The sequence below is a fragment of the Cololabis saira genome, chromosome 19 (assembly GCF_033807715.1).
Source record: "Cololabis saira isolate AMF1-May2022 chromosome 19, fColSai1.1, whole genome shotgun sequence".
Taxonomy (NCBI): Eukaryota; Metazoa; Chordata; class Actinopteri; order Beloniformes; family Belonidae; genus Cololabis; species Cololabis saira.
The window spans coordinates 25,064,861-25,086,374 of NC_084605.1; the positions used below are offsets into that span (position 1 = coordinate 25,064,861).

General features: G+C 40.0%; 1 protein-coding gene across 2 annotated transcripts in view; it reads right to left on the reverse strand.

Moving 5' to 3' along the window:
- The window catches only part of cdc42ep1a (CDC42 effector protein (Rho GTPase binding) 1a), a 17,996-nt gene extending 6,799 nt beyond the window's left edge, over nucleotides 1-11,197 (reverse strand). The window contains exons 1-2 of one of the 2 annotated variants that reach the window (XM_061709221.1): nucleotides 11,055-11,192; nucleotides 3,087-3,198 (exon numbers count right to left, since the gene is read on the reverse strand). The gene's annotated coding sequence lies outside the window, so the exon portion shown is untranslated. Of the gene's footprint in view, nucleotides 1-3,086; nucleotides 3,199-11,054 lie in introns of both variants that reach the window. The other variant, XM_061709222.1, reaches the window with a different exon arrangement.
- Between the last annotated feature and the right edge of the window lie 10,317 nt (nucleotides 11,198-21,514).

The window sequence follows — 21,514 nt, forward strand, 5'->3', positions numbered from 1 at the left end:
TTTCTCTGTCTCCATCAATACTATACAGAGTGGCTCCAAATCTTTCTTTCAAAAACACGGTTTGAGTTGGTTTAAGAACTCAATTGACAGTTGCAGTTTTACTAAATACAATTTTGGCTCATAACATAAATAAAGTCAGCAGTTTTTGCAGTTTAGTCTCCACACTGTCGTTTACTCGGCGGCTCGGTGAATCAGGAACGGTTATGAAATAACTCAGAACAGCAAATCACGAAGCCAATTGGGCCCTCGCCAGTCATGTAGATATCGGGCATCACCTAATCAACATTTTCTTGCTTTTGACTAAAAATAATCTCACGTCTTCTGCAAAGCCAGTCCTAGTAGCAATACCACAGTGACAATACTGCGCTAAGATTTGCTGCCTGTCTTGGCCAGGACTCTCTTGTAAAAGAGATTATTAATCTCAACGAGACTTTCTCCTGGTTAAATAAAGGTTAAATAAAAAAAAAAAAAAAAAGAGTTGGGACGGTCCGACATATCTTGTGATACCAGTTTGGCCCACTAGAGATGTGTCTCAGGCCAGAGGCTGATAAACATTCTGGTGATATGTCGCCGCCCTGATAGCAAAATATGAGTGAATCAACGTTGAAATATGGTTAGGCAGAAACATTGAATCCATGTTGAAGCCATGTTGAAGCCTGGTCCGCAGAATACGTTGATTCAACTATGATTAGACATTGGCATTAGAATTGGAGGATTGGAGCTAAAATTGGAGGATTATCATAATTATTGTTACTTATTTTCCCTTTTTTATATATAAATCGCCATTATTACTGCTTTGTATGTTCAGAGGATTGTGATATTGATGTCGATAGATATTTATTATTATACTTTACATGACTTATTTAATTGATTGATTGTCCCCTTCTTTTACTTTATTTATTAGTTAATAATTAATTAACTAATATTTTTTTATTTTATTTATTTATTTTTTGGCCGCTGTCTCTCCTAAAATAACCATAATTCTAGAAAACCATCATACTCACACACACCACACACGTGCTTGCATACATAAACGCACTCACACACGCATGCACACACCCACATACACGGTCATAAACATTGATTTTGTTGTTTTGTACTGTTTTGTTTGTCTGTTTGTCTTGTTTGTTTTCTAGTGCCCCCTCTTGTCCTGTACCTGTATGCGTTTCTGTTTTTGTTTTGCACACCCGTATTGTTACCTGTTTAAAAAAAAAAAAAAGAATTGGAGGATTGATTGATGGTTAATCCACCATCAATACTCGACCGTAACCAAAAATCAGCCTTTTTGACCACAATTCAACATTGATTTAACATCTTTTGCTATCTGGGCCTATCATCAGTAATATTATCTTTGTAAAACTGATGCTTTTAACTTCTTTTTACAATTCAACACAGTAATTAGACAAACATTGACCCCTGTTTCCAGTAATATTTTTGGCCCGATTCACACCTTTGTATAGCCTTTTTTTTTTTTCTTTAAAGGGGACCTATTATGGCATCTAATACCTATTTTAAACAGGCCTTGAATGTCTTAAAAACAAGCTTTTGATTGTTTTTTGCTAAATAAATGAGAAATTCAGCCTCTGAGCCATGTCTTTATCTTCCCATTCTCTAACCTCATTATCTATGTGGGATTCTGAGTGGGCGGGGCTATGATAATGAGGCTCTGTGCTGATTGGCTGCCTGAATGACGCGATACACCGCTACGAAAAAATGGCAGAAGCTCCGGCCGGTGGAGTTGTTGTTGTTGTTCCGGCCAGAGTTAGTTGTGGGCGTGGTTTCACACATCGGAGGCCAACCTTTGTAAATCGCTCCGTCGTTACGTAACGACGGGACCAGAATCTGAACGGCTCATAGATCCACATCACACTGGACGGCTCATCCGGGCGGCTGTACAGACACTGCAGAATTTAGTTGCTTTCCTCCTTCTCTGAGTTGGCAGGCTGAGGTTAGACCACTTTATATATGTTAAAGCAAGAGAAAACGTGTTTTTCATAATAGGTCCCCTTTAAATCTCTTAACTCCATACCTCCGTAGGTCTGCAATGAAAGCAGACAAATGTGACTTTTTTTACATATGTTTTTTTGCCAGGAGAGTAATTGATATCCTCGTCTAAAATATTTTGATAGCGCAAAGGAGCCCTACCATAACCCTCTGGTTCTATTTAAAAGCTTTTCACGGCAGCAGTTAAACGTCCGTGGGCCCCCCTATACATACACGTCCTTGTCTGGCTTCATTAATGGCCCGCTGCAGTTCATAAGACGGAGATTGCGTCAGTTCCAAGGCAGCCCCTCTAATTTGCTGTTAACCGCAGTTCATGGCCCTGCGCGCCAGCATCCCCTGGCTGCCGTTTTAAAAGGGGGCATCTGGGAGCAGTGAGGGAGGAAGCATGCCACATACCAGCAGACCGAGCGCGGCCATATTGAGGCTTAAAAAAGGACGCTGGGGGGACCAGTAAACCCGAGGTGTGAGCTTGAATCTGAGACGACGTGAGTTTGCAGGGACCTTCAGTAAATCCTCATGAGCTGTTCTGCAGCGGCAGGCAACTTATTGGGCTAAAAGCACTTTCCACTATATGCAGACGCAGATGTAGCAGTTTGTAGAGTATGCTTTCCCAATCAGGCAAAAACATGTTGTCTCTTTATTTAAAGCTTGAAAAATCTTAAACCCTCAGTACTGGCAATCTTCAGTGTTACTGTAATATTTACGGAGGCATTAATTACTCTGTACTTAAAGTAAGCTCTGCTCGTAATCCTGTTAAAAGACCTTTGACCACAGCTCAGTAGGGGTCACTCGCTCCAGCTCCTCTTATGTATTTTAAACCTTTAGGCGGAGCTCCTGCTATCTAAAAACCCCTTCCACTCTTCCCCCCTTTTTCCCTTCTGTGCACTTGTTTTGTTTGCTGAGTAACACAGGAGTCAGCTACCCCTGATAAAATAGCCTGATAAGAACTAAAAGTGTGATAAATATGCTGAATACTTATAAATATTATAGTTTAATGCTATAATCCATCTGGCAGGCTGCTGGTGTAAGTACTGGATATCAGAAAAGTAGGGGACTGCTTGACAGCAGGGACTTGGACGTACCCTGGATTATCCCCTAATCCGTCGTCTCCCCCATTATTCCCGGTAGGGAGCCAATTTCTGGGCAAGGCCTGGCTGCTGCCGCCCTGGTCCACTCGGTCACTGACTAATGTTTCTGTCAGAGGGAGAAATAAAAAACAGAAGAATATGCTTAATGGAGGCAAAGAGACCATTTACAGAACCGAATTAAAAGGAAAGCTGGGCAGTGGGACATAAATAGAAATAAACATAGGAACTAGGGCTGTTCGATTAATCGATTTTAAATTGCGATTATGTAATTAGAACGATGTTAAAACGTGAAAATCGTAAAATCGATTTTTCACTTTTTTTTTTATTTATTTTTTTTTTACCTTGTCTGCACACATATTAATGATTGATACCATATTAATGATTGATGGAAATACCTCTCAATACCTGCGACAAGTGCCCCATCGGAGAGGCTCTTTAGTGTAGGAGGGGGTGTTGTAACATGCCACCGGGCATCCCTCAAGCCTGATGCGGTAGACCGGCTCGTGTTCCTTGCAAAAAACTTGCAAATGTGAATAGCAAATGTAATGACTGACATTACACACCTCTACCTCCTTCATGGGTTGCATTATTATTTAGCATGCAAAGACCCAGTTTAGTTTAATTAGAAAATGTCTTGTTTTATTTAATTGGAAATATAACTTACTGTATGTTTGCAAGTGCTGATTTTTTTTTTCAGAGATAAAACTTTATATTTTATTATATTTTTTAAAACTTTTTTTCAACTTATTTTACAGAGTTTTGCACTTTATTCATTCATTTTTGGTTTAATAAGAGCAAAGTTTGCACTTAAAGCCCAATGGGGCAAATGTTCAATAAAAAAACAGCATATTTGAAATCATTTCTTTGCCTTTTGTCAATTCACAAAATAATCGTAATCGTAATCGAAAATCGGATTTTGAGAGAAAAAAATCGAGATTTTATTTTTGGGCAAAATCGAACAGCCGTAATAGGAACAAATGAAAAGGATTAGAAAAGTGCAGACGGGGAGAAGAAACAAAAGAAACAGGATGAGAGGGGAGACTGGCACATTGATATAAACGCATACGGGAGGCTGAAACTGAGGAAGCAGCAACATGAAAGAAAAACTCATGGATTGATAAACAACCCTCCAGATATCATCTGACTGGCATCAATAACAATTACTCACACATGGCGCAGCTTGAAATTATTGTGGGTGTTCTGACATGAAGAAAAATGGCCAAACCACATGTATGGGCTCAAAAAAGGAAATTCACTGCCTTAAATCTTTAATTCGCTTCGGAAGGTTGTAAAAGGTCAAGTTGTCTTTCTTAACTTCCTGTAAGTGATCATGTTCGACTGCGGCTGCAGTTACCTTTCACTGCCAACAAAAAAGGAAATATGTTTTTAGACCACATTCACTGGCTTGACCTAAACACTCAGTACGTTTACATGAACTAACAGGAAGTCCAACTGTAACTGCATCATAGGTTTACACAAGTTAGGTGTAACAACAATAGCCACTTGGCCAAAGTCTAGAGACAAACCTAAGCCGTCTCAGCCCTCCGGGACAGGAAAGGGACCGACTGCCTGGTACAAATAAGTGTTTGCCAAAGCACAGGGCTGTGGTGAGCCGGATGCTGCTGGAGCACCAATATAGCTGACAAGAGTCAAGAGAGGGACTGTTAGGTACTAACGAATGGCTGTTCCTGAACGACGCCTCCAGATCTTTTCAGCTGGTTGCAAGAAAGAAGAGAAAGAAGAGAAACTTCCAAAGGAGAGTTTGACACAGCTATGCTTGGAGGTGGTAGTATCATGACTGGGGCTGCCTGGCTGTGATTGTAACCGGTGGACTGTACAAAGTGATAAAATAATGAAGCATGCACTAGGAATAGGCGATATTTTACCGTTCACGATATACCGTAAAAAAAATTCCCCACGGTAAGAATTTGTCATCTCCAGGTAAAAACGATAAATTCCCGTTGATGACGGTTTTGTGGAAAGAAAGAAAGAAAGAAAGAAAGAAAGAAAGAAAGAAAGAAAGAAAGAAAGAAAGAAAGAAAGAAAGAAAGAAAGAATCCTGTAGATGACGTTTTTGTGTAACAAACATGGCGGAAGGCGGATCTGAGCTTGAGTCATTAGTTTTACAGTACAGGTGTTACTCTTTTAATTGGTTTTTATTAATTCAATTTAATTGGTGTAGTTTAGTAGCATTGAGTATTATTTTAGAGCAGTGATTTGGGGGCTCCAAAGACTGAATGTGGTGATAGATTTATAGTTGAAAAGGTGGAGTTGAATTGGTATTTTTTTTATCATCATTTTTATCGTTATCGGGATAAATGCCAGAAATTATCGTGATCAATTTTTTAGTCCATACCGCCCATCCCTAGCATGCACTTGACCTCATAGTTTAATCTTAAACTGACAGTTGGATTTCTTTTGACCTTTTGAAATGGCCTTAGTGGAGTCCTGACTTCAAAGTCAGAATTACCAAGTTAACTATATGTGATGTTGGTGGCTTTGTGTCGTGCTAAAGGACATTTAGCAAAATGATAAGTGTGCTGTAAGTGTGATTGACGTGTTGACTGTAAACGCCCCAAACCCTGTGTTGGTGACAAAAAGACTAAACAAAAAAGTGATTCATATCTGTTTTGCTTAAAAATCCCATTTGATGCAGTTTTGATCCCTAATCATAATGTTACACCACAATAGAGGCTTTTTACTGTGACTGGGACACAAAAACTGTCTTGGTGTTTTTGATTGTGCAGCCTGAACTTCTATCTTCTGTGTGCTGCAGTAAGTAACTATGTCCGTGCTCCCCTTCCACTGCTCCCCGCTCACTCTGTTGTTACTGGGTTCGTTCCAAAACCAGTCAGACATGTTCCCGCCCAGTCACGTGCCAGTACGACAGACACAATAGGAGGATGTTTCGTATGGGCTGGGTTGGTCTCCGTTTGGAGTTTAGAGGACCAATCGGCATATTCAGATTCTGCATGAAGGGAAATTCACTTTGAAAAAAAAAAAAAAGTGGAAGCTCCTTGTATGTCTGTCCTTTCAAAACTTCAGTTTACATTTGAATCAATCGCACACCTCTTAAACTGACAGCTAAACGACCTGAAAACTGGGTATATGATAGTTTAAGTCAACATTTAACATTTTAAGGTGAGAAAGAGTTGTAACACATTTTTGGGGGTCACAACCCCCGACTCTTCACTGAGTTCCACAGGTAGGTCAAAGTTTTTAGGATTACAGTAAAAAATCTTGTCCTCTAATCCGGTCTGACAGAAGCATGTCTGTTTTCCAAGGCTCTGTGAGCTTCAATTACCACATAAAAATGGCTTTTGAATAGGTTTTCTTTTTGCAGCTGTTTCTAAGTCAAACCAGAACTTGGATTCTGATCCAGTTTTACTCTTTTAGTCCGGGGGATTTTGTTGCATTCGTATTGCGCAGAGCAGTACAACGTTCCCATGTCCTGTGTACAGTGTTTTCTTGAGGTGGCTTTCCTGGATATAAACCAGAGCAACCACAGTCTAATGGGAGCCGTGTGTGTTGTGTTGTGTGTGTGTGTATGAACACATTCCTGAGCAGAGCATCAGTCGTTGGAGTCTCTCTCTCTCTCGATTACGACCATCAAACATCTTTCTTTCCACCTCTGCCCTGAATTGAAACCATGTTTGGATCTAAATCTCTTTCTACTCGCTGCTCACTTTTTCTCTCTTACATTTCCTTGCCATCTTTCCTTTGTAATTTCTCTATTCTTCAATTTGGCTCTCTTCCTTTTTGTTTATTATTTTACTTTGCTCCTTGTCTTTCCTCTTTTTTCCTTACCTTTTCATCCAATAGATCGCTTCTTCCCCCCTTTCTCTGACTTGTGAGGTGGAAGCAGCATTTGGGCCACACATGCACAAGTACATAATCTTTCCTTTTGATGACTGTAAGTCAAAGTGTTTACTTAGCAATAATTTGTCTTGAGTAAAATCAACTGTAGACTTTGTGTTTTATCGCAGGTCTTCCCCTCCCTCCTCTCTCCCTCTCCTCTCGTGTCCTCTACTTACTAACCCCGCTTAACCAGGTGAACAAACATACATGATAAGACCACATTTTTCAGGGTCACCCTTTGACTTTCAATTACGTTCCTATTTTCACCATCCACACTCTGTCTGAATCCAAGCAAAACAGCGCTGCACTTCCTCCTCGGCCAAGAAAACATTTCCATGCTTCAGTAAATATCCATAGTCTCCTCGAGTCTCCGCTTCCTGCATCTGCTGGAACGGGCAGTCCCAGTCCTCGCTCTTTGTTGCTTCTCTGGTTTTTTTTTCTTGTGCTTACACATAAACTACATTCTTTTCAACTCATGTATATATCCTTTTCCATTTCTTTATTTGATACTTCTAGTATAAAAGTTTTACATTTAGAGTTTGAAGTCAGTTAATCAACTGATCAACATTTCTGTCCCTTAGCCCTTCAGCTACTGCTTTTTCCTTTTATCTAACCCTCCCAAAATCTCTCAAGACAGAGGTTCAAGGGGTGAAGCTAAAAATATTTCCTTAAGAAATGGGAAACCTTCACGACTTTGTTTTAAATCAACATACGTCGCTGAGCTGTCAACGGCAGTCACAGAACTCAAAGGAGATGAATGTTTTGACCTCTAGGGATGCTGGTGGATCAGTTTATGGTGAGTAAAACAGGCCTCATCGTGTTTTTGTTAACTAACGCAACATGGCAGCTAACCTAGCTACATATTTACAGCGGACTTCTAATATGCTAGTTTTGTACAACTCGGTTTGTGGTTGTACCTTGTCTGGACGTATTACACGGTCGATTGTTCACGATAATGGCATGCTATTCCATGTGCCAACACAAAACTATGTTAGCATTGTATTGTTTGCTGTGAAAATCAAGAAATTGATGACATGAACAGTAAGTAAGTAGTAAGTCAATACTTTACTGGAAGTTGAACCTCAAAATATATCCTCTTTTTGTTTGGTTCAGCTTGAAGTGTGGTCCTTTGAAGGGCTGTGTAGCCGTTCGCTTGGCCCTCCGTCTTCATCGAAAAAGAGAATCGGGACACCACTGTCTCTTAAATGTACAAAATATAAAGGTACAGGCCTTTTTTCTTTTATTCATTATCCTGGTTATAGATAACGTTCAACCATTTTTAGCCTCTGGCACATTAACAATTCAAATCTAGCAGAAACACTGACATGTCAATAGAGCAACTCCAGTTGTGGTCGCCCCCAAGAGATGAGCCAGGTTATATCAAGTCTTTCCAGGTCGGGTAGATTCACAACATGTTAAAAAACAACTCTGTTTCAATAAAACTTAAAATACGATTTTGAAATGATGCAAGAATCAAAAGAGATCAAAAAAGGCCACATTTTCTTGAATAGGTATCACAAGCAATGTCACATGGTTGAAAGAAACAGCATGTCACAATCTGACGTGTCCTCTGGCAGGACTCCCACACTGCCGCCATTACAAAAACCCAGGCGCTACAGGAGGTCACAAGCAAGTCACATTTCCATTACCCCTAGATCCGCACAAACGTCATGTAAAGGAAAGGGCTTTAATTCGAAAGAACTCCTAAATATTGCAAAAAACCTTTTTACCCTTTTACGAGGTGTTTTTTTTAGGCCATTCGATAATCCAGTTTATTGTAAAAGTGTGATGGAAACACTTTTTGCACATCTGTGGCAGCGCTGGATGTGATGCAGCCAGTCAATATAAAGTCATCAAAATCTAGTTTCCAGCTGTTTTTGGCCTCATTCATTGTGCTATAACCCTACTTAAATCATAATGCATTACATAAGGGCTCTGCCTCTGAATAATCATTTGAATGGTCATCTGCTGAATTCATCATATGAATATTTCCTCAACAGCAGTTGCAGCAATTGCAATCATTTGTCAGTCTTAAGATGTTTTTGTTCATCTTCAATGTTGAGATTTTCTTTTTTTGTTGTTTTGAAGAGAAGTGTCACCAAGCGAGTTACGAAAATGATGCTTATTTGAAAAAACAAAAACATTCAATGGAAACGCGACCCCCTGAAACGCTACATTTATCGCGGATTCAGAGTTTTGATTTTTTTGTGAAATTGTGTAGCAGAAACTCAACTAATGTCCTCATATACTGCCGGTTCCAGGCCTGGATAAATGGGCGGGTTGTACCAGGAAGGCCAGCCGACGTAAAAACCTTTACCAAATCAAAACATGAAACACAATAATCTGACATAGTGAACCTTGAAAAGGGAAGAGCCGAAAGAGGTTTATCATTACATCCTAAATTACATGCAAGACGTTTTTCCTTCACCCCTCATGCGTAAAAACTCCCCTAAATTGCACATACAAACTATCAATTTACCCTCAAGTCACCGTACTGATGTGGCCAATTTCAAGCCCTTGAAGACTCGCTGCAGTCTTGGTGGTTCAAAGCGACTGACAGGTCACTAAAACTGTGACCATTTGGTGACGGCAGGCAGTGACGTTACAGGTTTTCAAACATCACTTTGTGTGGCCAAAAGAAGAGAGAGAAAAAAAAAGCAGGGGGCGTGAGTTGGGGGTGGGGGGGGCTCCAGTGTGAAAACAAATACAGCAGCCAGATTCACACCCCTGCAAATGACCGTTTCCATGTTGGTTGCGTCATTGACACCTAAAAGGTCAGAGAGATTCCCCTCTCGCAGGAATGTTGGGACTCAGGTAAAAATGAAAAAAGAAAAGAGGAGAAGAGGAATAGAATGGAAAGGGATACTTGTATTCATTTACGCCGCCGTGTGTTTAAACAAGCATCGTCACTGGTGTGAATCACATGGATGGGATGTGCAAGAAACATAATACACACACAACACATATGTGTTAAGCATGTGCATCTGCCGCGGGCAAACTGGAGACCGGACCAGCACCAAGGAATTGATTCAAAAGAGATATGGATGCCGACCCGGGTAGATTAACTGGGGGAATTTAAACGGGAAAAAGTCACGCACTGTACAGATCCACCTTATCAGTGCGCTTTTTTCTAATGAGGTTTGTGGTGTCATCGATGAAGCAGGCTGGGTTCGTATTGATCCCCTCTGTGAATGTTTGTTTGCCGGCAGACTTCAGCAGACCAATGTGCTCTTTTATCACCACGTCTGTGTGTTTACGTGCTGGTCCACATTCTGGACTCGTCTTGCCTTTGCTGGCAGGTTGTGGGGTCAGAGGGCCACTAACCCCCAGCTTGTAATGACACCAACGCCGCGCCACTTGTTTGTCTCCATAAGTTAATCACTCAAAGGCCACACTTTTCTAGTTAACAGCATTAAATCAGAGCAGATCCTGGTAATGTCATCGACATGTGCTGCAGGATAATTGATAGGAGTTGTTACATAACTTCTCTAATTACAAGGCAGAGTGATAAAATCAAAGCACTGGCAGGTTTTATTTTGACCAAGCTTGCAGTGTGGAAGTAGTAATGATACACTGATGCTGCTTCTGTTGGATATAAATATGTTGCAGAGCAGATTGAGTTTCACTTCAGACACATGAAACAGCGTGACCATTGACACCATGGATGATAACAGCTGAGTATCAGTCTACATTTTCACAAGCATTTGCTGCTGCTGCCTTATCTGAAAACAAGAAAAGTGCTCAGTGAGAGACTATTTTCTGTCATTTCACTTTGAAGAAGGGCTAATAATTAATCCCACCACACCACAGAAAAGATATCAGCAAAGAAATAGAAAGCTTTTGAAAATTAGAAAAATTATAAGACAAATATGACTTTGAGAAAGTTATTTACATATCATCGGACTAATCTTTTAGGATATTACATGCATCAAAACGATTAACTCAAACGCTCATTCAGGGGAATAAACTCTGTGAAAAGTCTCTGCGCCTTTTCTGGAGACAAAAGTCTCGGACTAATTCATGAGATAAAGTTCACTTTGAGTCTTGTTTACTCATCACTGGGGATAACGGATAAAGTTGAAGCAAAATTGAGTATAAACTCACCACAGGGAACAGATGCACAGATAAAGTGCGCAGGTAACCAGGCTGGGTCGGGGTAATGTGGTAATGTGTCCTGCAGATGTGAGGACGGTAGAGCCGCCGCTGCAGTCCGACTGTGCCGCTGCGCGGGTGCGCTGGCTGCGGGAGCGGCGCGGCCCGGAGGAGGAGGGGGGCGGGGCGGGGCGCCGCTTCAAATACCAGCAGATCCATTTTGCAGAGCCAGTAGCGCCCACACGGCTCGCTGCTGCGATCCCTGTTATGGCTCCCTGTAACCACTCAGTTGATTTGGGAACACTTTTAAGCCTGAATTATGGTTCCGCGTTAAATCGACGCAGAGCCTACGCCGTAGGCAACGGCGTAGGTAACGGCGTAGGCTCTGCGTCGGTGTAACGCGGAACCATAAATCAGCCTTTAGAGGGAAAAGAAAAAGAAGAAGAAGAAGGAAAAAATAAAAGCTCCTGGAAATCTCTGTCGGGGAAATCCTCAAAGAGACACGTGACTCTGAACGTGACAGTATCGTCTGATTTCACACAAATGTCTCATTTTCTGAATACACCCGTGTCCTCCGGGTCAAAAGGACAGGTCTTCAGTAAACCCCCATTATCAGACCCGGATTAACCCTGGGTGACCGCACTTGAAGACCCCCCTCCTCCCACATTTTACGGTAAAGAAAAGGGAAATTTACTATGGTGACAAGCAACCAACTAAGAGTAACACCACAGATAGACATGAGTCTACAAACGCCCTACTACACTGATGCTCCGATCAGAATGCAACTCACATGCCAGTGTAACACCACACATGTTAACTATCATCATTTCCATCATTTATGGTCTGTCTGAGGACTAAATGTAAAACTATTACAGCATATGACTAAACAATCAGACAGGCCTACTGAATGAGCTGATGTGAAGGTAGGGAACAGCACACGTTTTCATTTCATTTCATTTATTCCATTCATGGTATATATTCTCAATAATGTTGTACAAAATTCCAAGAAGTACACATTATCACCATGAAAGAAAAGGAGCAGGAAGAAGAAAACTTATGATACCTGCCCCTCTCTGTTAATACAGTTACGTTGACTTACTGAACACCAATCTATCTATCACATATTTATAACATGAAAACAAACAAAAAATACCACTCTATCTATTCTTTTTCTCTTTCCCCTTCTTCTTTTTTGTAGGCACTTATCTTCTCTTTTTTAAACATTTTCTTAAGTTGATACAAACTTGTGCAACCTCTCAGTTCCTTGCTTTGTCCATGCCATAATTTTACACCTGTAACAGAATACACCTTTGTTTTATGTTTAGCCTTGCAAAAGTATGTTTGAAATCATGTTTAAGTCTGTTGTCTTCATCCTCCAATCTGAACAAATTTTGCAACTGTTCTGGTAACGATCTATTTTTTGCTTTGAACATTATTTTTAAAGTTTGAAGTTCAACCATATCCGCCATTTTCAACAAACCTGCCGAAACAAATCAAACAAACTGTTTGATGGTTCTCTGAAGCCGACCCTGTGAATGACTCTCACTGCTCTTTTCTGTAGCACAAACAGAGGAGAGATGTTACTTACATAGGTATTACCCCACACTTCCACACAATAATTTAGATATGGCAAGATAAATGTACAATACAGAGTTCTTAGTGTGTTAGTATTCAAAATAAACTTAACCTTATTCAAAATATTCACTCACTCAAACGCAATTCTTTTTATTTCATTATTATTATTTTCATGTATTTTTATTATATCATTGATTACTGCTGTACCTGTTTGCTCCTCTTCCAGCTAATATATAGAGAAAATAACAAAATATGACATATATGTATGGTCCAGTTAGTCATTTGATTTGGTGCCCCCTCATTGGCTGGGGCCCCTGGGCGCTCGCCTGGTTCAGTATATGGATAATCCGGCCTAGGTCATTATAAGCACCTTAACTGAATTTTAAACACCAAATTACATCTTGCTTGAAGAAACAATTTGTCATTCATCACAAAATGCGTGAAAGTTTTCCCTCTTCATTTGTATTGGTATTGGTAAAGAAAAAAATGTGCAAAAAGGAGTTTTGAATGCATTTTTATTCATCCCAATGACTCAGTTTCTTTTTTTTTCTCCAGTGAATAATTTTAGATAATGTATAATACAAAAATATGAAATATAACATATCCCATTCAACTAATTAGCACATATAGGGAAGTATGCAAGTGCACAGCCTTTGCAGATATATTTATTACACCTGCAGCACACAGTATAGTCCTCCTTTTGAGGGCAGAACTGACATCTCTTCCTCTTATTTGCCCTAGCTGGGGAAGTTACATTTCAAGTTAAAAAAATATCGTTTAAAGGATTTTTGGGGGGGGGGGTTAACACAGGTGGCGGGTCGTTGTGACCCGAGGACAATAGGAGGGTTAAAACATTGACTGTAAATTCATTGACATACTGTATATCTAAATCCCCGTCGAGTGATAATCAGCTGGTTTTGTCAGATGATCATCTGCTGATCTGGGGAATACATTATTATGAAATAGTTGGATGAAGACTCGTTTTGATAGAGCAACAACTAACAACGCTGTACTGTGAGTTTACTGTCGAGCAGGACGGTTGCAATAGGTTTTTGGGAGGTTTGTGTTAAACTCTATTAGAAAAAAAACTTGTTTTTGTAAAAGTTCAGTGGGATGCAAACCATTTAAGATAATCTGTAGTGATGCATTGAAGAGGACATTTCCAGTATAAAAATGAACAGAACTAATTTTAAAGTGGACTTTGAATGAATGAATGAATGAATGAATGAATGAATGAATGAATGAATGAATGAATGAATGAATTTATTTCAGACAATTACCACGAAAGTGATTGGTAAACAGTATTTACAAAAAGAACAATCCCAAACAACATATACATATTCAACAGTATTAGCTCTTCGTCGCAATATATATTCATATATAAATTTGTACATAATAGAAAAATGATATCTTCAGTTGTCTTAAGTGTTTTCTGGAGGGTTATATGTTCTTAGTACTCTGTTAAAAACTTTTACTTTTAAAGCATATGTGGTGTCTGTGTTTTTAACATGAGACTATTAAAACAGACATACATAAAGTGTGTGGTTGGAAATAAAATGTATGAAAAAATGAATTCCTGACTTAATAAACCCACACATCTAAGAGAAAATTCAGTTATTCGGACTTCATGAACTTACAAATTTGCCAAAAAACCTCTGGATCACATCAAAGGTGGCGCAGATCTTATAGCCTTAAATGTGCTTATTTAGATAACTACAAATAAGACAGATCATTTTAAATCCATCCAAATACTGTATAGTAAGACTGATGGAGTTGCATGGGGCACCCTGAGTATCTACAGGGACTTTATGCATCTGCATAGGCTGCATATGGCAAGAAAACGGCCATGATTTCAATATAAAGTTACAGCTAATGATGCCTTACTTCTGTCTTCTGTCAGTCTTCTGTATCTAAACTTTGCCAAGAGAACTGCTGGTGTGAACGCTAGAGAGTCATATGAGTGAGTGTGAAGAAATAATTGAACATTCTGAGAAGTTTATACACGAGTTATTCACGAGCGCTCTGAAAGTATATATTATTCATCCATTTAGAAGATAAACAAGGAGGTTAGCTTTACGACTGGAACAAGAAGTAAAGGGCATGCCTTGAGGGTTTATCGGAAGATGCGTGCCGTACCGAGTTTCAAACATTTACAAAAATCTGTATTAGACAACTTCTGGTTTTACAAAGAGACCAGTGTTGCAACATTTATTCAGACGTACAAGTTAACTGCTTGTTTAGTTTTTTCCAACCTCTATGTCCTAATGGTCCGCTCCATTTGAACTTGGAGGTCATAATTTCCAAGTTTTAGGTGGGAAAAAAAATCTACTTGCATGCATCACTGAGGTTGGATTTCCAATTGAGAAAGTCTAAAATAAACCAGCCTCATTCTCAAAATCCAACGTGAGCACCAAATAAAAAACTGGTAACAGCTGGCTTCACATGTCAAGGATCTACGCGTGTGGATGTAAAACAGGCAGGAAGCAGACACACTGATCATTTTTGTGACCAGACCCAGAACTCTGGTACAGAGATACCAGTTTATCACTAAAGACCTTAATTAAGGTTTAATTGAGCTCATCAGGACAAGCACAACCCACGATCCTTGCAGAAATAATCTTTGCAGTAAATAGAGAGGCTATGTTTAGGGTCTGTGCTTGTGGGAACCTGAAAATATGAGGTCCCATCAACAGGAAATAAACAGAATAGACTATAAAGATAAATGATTTGGGTGTGCGATCAAAGGACACTGTGGAATATGCTGAAAAAACACCAAGTGGGAGCTTTGACTTAGTGAGTCGGAGATAAACTTGCAATAAAATCAGGATTCATATTTAAGGGAAGACAGGTGTTCACCCCAGACTCCACGATTGAATCCATCCTGAAACAGTAACACATTGGTTAAGCTTTGACAAACAAAACACTGCACTTCACCAGGGAACCCACATCCCAGATAGCAAAAGATGTTAATTCAATGTTGAATTATGGTCAAAAAGGTTGATTTTTGGTTAAGGTCAACGATTAATGGTGGATCAATCATCAATCAATCATCCAATTCTGATGCCAACATGTAATCAATGTTGAATCAACGTACTGTGTCGCGGACCAGGCTTCAACATGGGTTCAACATGGATTCACTCATATTTTGCTATCAGGGACGGGACTCATTCAGAAACCTGGCTGTTTCTGGCCTCTGATCTGTTTGGACTCAGCGGTCACCAATTCACTGGCCATTGGCGGAGAGTATGAATATCCACTGATGAATGAGACGTCCATCTCTGCAGAGAAATACAAAAATATTGTTATATTTAGATCTCCCGATAAAATTATTTGGGATAGTGGACATGAAAACACAGAGGTATGCTTCATAAACTCACCACAGTATCCAACAAGCAATTGATTTATTGAAAGGCCTGTGTGATACATTTAATCTGTATGAAAACTGCAAAACCAGGTGGTGATTTACATTTATCTCTACCTTAACTCAAGACCTCACCTACTAGCAGTAAGATACCAAATCCTGTAAAAATGATATTTATGAGACTGACATGTAGGGCCATGCATACTGCAACGGTAGTTTGGTCCTAAACAGCACATGACTGTTGTCAATAAGAGGGACAACTGGTGTTCAGAAGTGGTTCTGCAAAAGTGCAACAGGCCAAAAACATAAACACGTTTTGATTCATTGTGCCCTCAAAAGTAAACACAATCTGAGAGAGGCTGTGGCAGTGGACCGGAGGATCCTGCCACAACAAGACCTCACTGTGAGGACAGAATGTGAAGTTCCCCTGGTACCTCAAGGGAGTGGGTTGCCTGGTTCAGAAGAACGATATTTTTGTACGTTTTTCCATTTTCATATGTATCAATTTTACCTGCTACTAGTCAAAGATGGATCTTACCCCAGCGGTCACCAGCTGAGTGGTGGGTTCAACCTAGACCCGCCATCCACCCATCCATCACACCCATCCATCCACCCATCCATCACACAGCCACAGAAAGACAACAAAGCATGCTTATTCTTACTGATGGTTCACAATAAACACTTAACTAAACATGCATGTCTTTGAATTGTGGGAAGAAGATGGAATTACCAGAAAACCCGCAGATGCTTTAGATAGCATCTAAAAAATCTATGTCGCATCTCCAGTGGTCTGTTAAATATCTCAACACTTTCTGCACAATTTACCCCCTGAAGGACCACAAGGCACTTCAGCTCGCTTAGAGAACAGCTTTCTGAAGTATAGTTACTTCAAGCAAACACGGCAGAGGCTCCACGCTGAAGCCTAACACAGGAAACAGAGTCTTATCAACAGGAAGGGAACCACCATCCCATCCTCAAAGGTCTCTAACTCGCACATCTGTCATTAAAACTCGGAGGTGGCCTGCCGGCAAAAACCGATGACGACGCAGTCTCGTATCACTGCGTGAGCCACAGAGCTTCCCGCAAAAACACACAATCTTCTCACACTCGCAGAGTGGAAGTAACACAATCACACTCAACAGATTATGCGTCTGATGAAGCTTATATCTCTCAATGTTGTGTTTAGAGACAAAGGGACAAGTAAAACTTCTGTACTGATGTTTATTATACACCTCTAATCTGTATATCAGTATACAGCACTGGTTGTATGTGTGAAGTCTGGATAAACTCCCTACCTAACCTAATATACAGGTATGCATCTCCCTTGTAGGGACAAAGATCCAGATCACATATTATACATCAATTGATATTAAGGTGAAGACATTGTTATGGTTTGTTGGGGTTAAAAGGTTTAGGTCAATATGAGAGTTGGGGTTATTGGCTTGTTCTAGAGACCATTTGAGGGCCGCCGCTAGGGATTTTGGGCCCCATGAAAAGAATCTTTACAGGGACCCAACACAGCTGCAAAATGTTTTGATGCTATTTTACATACAATTATGCATTTTAATGGTATTTTTGACTATCATTCCCATATTTGTGAAAGAAGAACAACATGACAGTTACAGTAACATGTACAGTAGGAGAAGAACTGAGCACTCTGAATAGTGTCTGTGACAAACCGCCCGTGCGCTACCTGATCCAGTCGGACTGAACCATTTTACATAAATATACAGTGCCTTGCGAAAGTATTTGGCCCCCTTGAACTTTGTGACCTTTTGCCACATTTCAGGTTTCAAACATAAAGATATAAAACTGTAATTTTTTGTGAAGAATCAACAACAAGTGGGACACAATCATGAAGTGGAATGAAATGTATTGGATATTTCAAACTTTTTTAACAAAAAAAAAAACTGAAAAATTGGGCGTGCAAAAAAACATATCCAGGTGTTAGAATGGCCAAGTCAAAGTCCAGACCTGAATCCAATGGAGAATTTGTGGAAAGAACTGAAAACTGCTGTTCACAAACGCTCTCCATCCAACCTCACTGAGGTCGAGCTGTTTTGCAAGAAGGAATGGGCAAAAAGTTCATTCTCTCGATGTGCAAAACTGATAGAGACAAACCCCAAGCGACTTACAACTGTAATCGCAGCAAAAGGTGGCGCTACAAAGTATTAACTTAAGGGGGCTGAATAATTTTGCACGCCCAATTTTTCAGTTTTTTATTTGTTAAAAAAGTTTGAAATATCCAATAAATTTCGTTCCACTTCATGATTGTGTCCCACTTGTTGTTGATTCTACACAAAAAATTACAGTTTTATATCTTTATGTTTGAAGCCTGAAATGTGGCAAAAGGTATACTTTAGCAAGGCACTGTAAAGGGGGGGGGGGGGGGGGGGGGGGGGGGGGGGGCGGGGCAGGCGTTGATGTTTCCAAAACAAATAAAGTTATTGTTAACAGGACATTGAAAATAAAACATTTGTGATTATATTTTAGTTGATAACTTAATGAACTGATAAGACTGCTTTCCCACTTCAAATTTTATATATATATATATATATATATATATATATATATATATATATATATATATATATATATATAATAAATGCAGTTGATTTCCTTCTACAAAAAAAGTAACTTTTGTTGTTTTTAACCACCAGGAGGCATTAACTTTCCCGTCTGCCAAAAGTTAGAAGATGAACTTTGTTGAGGCTATGAAAGAAGAAGAAATCAAAGCATACCAAATTGAATGTATTGATACATTTTAGTGAACTAGGAAGTTGAAAGTTGGACCGATGTTCAATGATGATGTACTTTTGTGGACTTCTTACACTCTCTAAGCATCTCCGAGAAAGCTACATAAAACAGTAAAAGAACCAATTACATGGTCCCCAGTGCTGCAATTTTATGAAACCATTCGTTCACAAATGAATAGGCCTGTGGGCTCACGCTATGATGACATCAGTTGTGCAGATGATCCCTCAGTGTTGCATTCAGACTGGATAATAAAAATGTGACCACGACTGTCCTAAAAAAACCTCTGAATCTGAATTTGTCCTCAGTTAGTTCATACAGTGTCCACACATGTGTCTAGTACTGTCAGCCACAACCCAGAACACACGTTAATACCCGGTCTGAACATGGCATGAATGTTTCTTGTTACCTCAAAACCTTTTCTGTTATAATCGTTTCTGTTACAGTTGTTCTTTCTTATCCTTGGTCCTTATCAGACCAAATTCCACTTCTGAGACTTCGGGTTAGGGTTATTATTAATGTGTGAACTGCTGCTGATCAATACACTGATAATGGTTAGGTTTAGGGTTAGAATTGAGGTTAAACTGAATGTAAGTCAAAACAATACCCCAAAAAGGATAGCTGTGAAGGTAAAAGCTGTATTTGGGCTGCGTTGCCACCGTTGCCACCTTTACTCACACTTACCAGGCATGAATTGCTGGCAGAGCTGCTCTGTTTTCACTCAAGCTCCAGCTCAGTCGTTCAGCAGTACCGACAACCTTCAGGCCAGACTCGCTTCCAGCTGATTCATCGAGTGACGATCACTCTTAATATAAATAAAGCATCTCCAGACTTTTTGACAAAGGTGGCAAAAGAGAGCAAGTAATCATCTTGTATCCAACCAAAAGAAGCAACATGAAATACAGTTCTGGTTTACTCACTGACACTGCACTGCAAAAACAGCCCCTCTAGAAATAAGCCTAATATTCCAGGAATATTGTCAAAATTGGCTTATTTTATGCAAAATATATTTGCCAATGCGTTAAAAATGTTTTCTTGACTAGAATTCTTAAAACTAGCAAAATAGTCTAAAGTAGTCCTCTAATCTTTCTTAAAACAGGGCTGGTTTTTCTTTCTTCTTCCCAACGTGCAGAAAGATAAAAAAGTACACACATCTAATCTTATGTGATTCATTGTACTGCTTTGTTTTTTCCGGTTGCTGTTTGATTGGTTTTGGACTCCAAAACTACTTGTTTGGTTTTAAGAAAACAAAAAAAAAAAACACACACACACACTCTGGGTATGCTAACCACTAATTTGATGGCACTGGTCTCCAGCAAGCACCCATTTCTTGGTTATAGTGTTTACAAGTCCTTTAGCAGTGAAGTCACACACAGAGCACATGCAGCTGCAGTCTCATCACATCTATTTTAGGTCTTGACCAACCTCTGTAAGTCAAGTTGTGAAATTAAAAAGGTCAGTCTTGCATGTTTAAAGAAGAGGAGGCCAAAGGTTACTGCTCCACTGTCTGGATGTGACGAGTCGGGAGTGAGCGTGAGTTGGATAACCACCAGCTAACATGTGGGAATGCAAACAATCTCCTAAGTGCGGCTCTGATGAAATCGTGTTTATTGAAAAATGCATTCAATTTTTTCTCTTTTGGCTGCTGTTATCTTATCTTATATGTTATCTGCATTAAATCCGCACTTTGGTCTGGAAACTATTTGGAGATGCAACAAGTGAAAAAGTTTGTTTTTCTTTTTTGTGCCGCTGAGGGTGTTTCCATCGTCGTTTATCTGCATACTAATCAGCGTCGTGTCCTGTTGCTTCTGTCTGCTGATTTATTCTCACAATAAATCCACGTTCACGGTCTGCTGGTTGTCTTAATTTCGAGGCGACTCACGTCTTTGTTGCTGTGAGATGGAGATGCAAGACATCATTCTTGTATATATCTTCCCCCCCTCCGTTCACCGTGTTTCTTAGACCACATTCCCAAGCATTGCATCTCTTTCCTCTGCTTTTTTTTACACAATCTCAAAGCCTCCTGCCCGTTCTTCCGCTCCTACCCACCCCCTCTCCTCCAAGCTTTCCTCGCATCCTTCTCTCTCGCTCATGTACCGCATCCCAAGATAAACAACCTCTGTTCTGAAGCATGTCAGCTATTTGTTCAAAAAAACTTGCAAGCTTTTGGAGCCAGTTCAGATCAGCGTCCCTATAGGGAGGCAAGATTACAAATTTAGTGCTTTGCGCAATCTCCCCCTCTGGTTTTCATTTTTCTTGGTCTAAGCTCCAACTCTCTCATGACTTGTTCATTTCTCACTTGAAACTCAGTGATTCCCAGGATTTGTGAGTTTTGACGCCTTGCCCCCCTTGGAGTTTGACCTTATGTTCCTCCTCCTCACTCAGTTCGGACAAATGGAGCCTTCAGATTCCTTTCTAGCTAGTTAAATGGTGATTATTTCCCATCATAAACTTTCATCACTCTCCTCTGATTAATTCACACACACAGTGAAGGATTAACACGGACCCACAAGTTCACAAGGCTGTTGTTAACTTACATCCCTTCAAGTCCCACACATGCACTCACTAACTTCACAACGCGTCCAGTTTGGCATTTGCTTATCACCGACTTGTTTGGAAAAGCTTTTTCAGAGTAATGACCCGAAGTGTATGTTTTTTTGATGACAAGGATGCATGAAAGGCACGTTTGTGTGTGTTTATGGACCGAGGAATTCAGGACGTTGGTAGGATGTCTGAACAGGGGGCAATACACATTTGCTTGAATGTTAAAAAGAAAACAAAA